Genomic DNA, 1,653 nt, shown 5'->3' on the forward strand with positions numbered 1-1,653 from the left:
AGTTCCTCCAGAGTTTGAGTCATAATCTCCAAGATAGCCCTTTTAAAAAGACATTTTGCGCAATCCGTGGTTGTCTTGTCAGTCAGTTCACAATTCTTTCAGTTGGGCTTCCTTCGTCTCCACTTGAGTATGGACATACTTTAAAAATTCCCCACCTGTAATCTTTGGGATCCAATTTCTTCAACCAAGTTCCTTTAGGGCCACAGTTAGGGTCACAGTCCATGGATCTGCCTGATTCTTCTTGTAATTGAAATTACAACAATTTGTTGTAATTTGTTGTAATTGAAATTGTTCTCAATTTCAGACACCCTCTAAACAGGAGTAAATGCAAATCATATTTACTCATAAGCTCTCTCACCCTAGAATAGTACAGATCATTGGGACATGCAATACCTAAGACAAAAAAGATTGACTATTAGGTCTCTCATAGCTTTAGCAGCTCTGTCTTGTAGTTCTTTCCCACCGATCTAACAGCCAGTTCTGTGAGTAAAGGAAACCTCATTACTCTGTGAGGCGTTTCCAACAATGTAGGTCTACAGAAAAAGCCCCATCCGGATAGACCTCAACAGGACGCCTTGCATTTTAGAGGCTGTGGCAAGCTTTCCTCCAACGATGGTATTTATCCCTCTACTAGAAGACCCTATCTCCTCTGTTGCCTTTAGACAGTGATTTCACAGATTTTTGTTCATGTATCCCCTGCAAATTTTGAAAAACAATGTAATCCATTCACACATTTTCAGGTTGACATCTAAAATTTTCCCTCATAACTTAAATAATTGAAAAGAAGAAATTTTGACAACAAATTCTATTGTAAATATTAGCATTTTAGGGGCCGGCTCGGTGGCATGGAGGTTAAGTTCATACATTCCGCTTCGGTGGCCCAGGGTTCACCAGTTCAGATCCCCGGTGTGGACCTGGCACCACTTGGCAAGCCATGCTGTGTTAGGCGTCCCACATATAAAGTGGACGAACATGGGCACAGATGTTAGCTCAGAGCCAGTCTTCCTCAGCAAAGAGAGGAGAACTGACAGCAGATGTTAGCTCAGGGCAAATCTTCCTCAAAGAAAAAAATTAGCATTTTAAGTAAAGACCCTTCTATCACTTTTAAAAAAATATGTATAGCATCCAAATAAGATATTGATTTGATGCCTACCATCATCTATTAAAAAAACACATGAAGTTCTTAATAATCAGAAATTTTACATAATTGCATTTTCTTCTTGAAGTCATATTTCAATTTTTCAATTTTACTTCCCCCACAATAATTTTTTTTCTTTATTGCAGTAACATTGGTTTATAGTTTTGGGGGGATTTTTTTGCTTGAGGAACATTAGCCCTGAACTAACATCTGTGCCAGTCTTTCCTCTATTTTGTTTATGGGTCACCACCACAGCATGGCATGATGAGTGGTGTGGGTCCGCGCCTGGCATCCGAACCCGAGAACCCGGGCCGCTGGAGTGGAGTGCACTGAACTTAACCACTACGCCATGGGGCTGGCCCTCCCCACAGTAATTTATACTGATATGGTATAGCTTTAACTTTGAAAGTCTTACTGTTCACTTTGTCATCCTTTTCTTCAACAAAAATATGTATATGAATGAAAATATTAAAAAAATTTTCAATGGTCATTTAAAAATTTATTGAGCAATCATC

General features: G+C 39.3%; 1 non-coding gene across 1 annotated transcript; it reads right to left on the reverse strand.

Moving 5' to 3' along the window:
• Positions 1 to 439: 439 nt before the first annotated feature.
• Positions 440 to 567, reverse strand: LOC124231354 (small nucleolar RNA SNORA18). The gene has a single exon (XR_006886502.1). It is a non-coding gene; the product is annotated as a small nucleolar RNA SNORA18 (small nucleolar RNA).
• Between the last annotated feature and the right edge of the window lie 1,086 nt (positions 568 to 1,653).

The sequence above is a fragment of the Equus quagga genome, chromosome 1, assembly GCF_021613505.1.
Source record: "Equus quagga isolate Etosha38 chromosome 1, UCLA_HA_Equagga_1.0, whole genome shotgun sequence".
Lineage (NCBI taxonomy): Eukaryota > Metazoa > Chordata > Mammalia > Perissodactyla > Equidae > Equus > Equus quagga.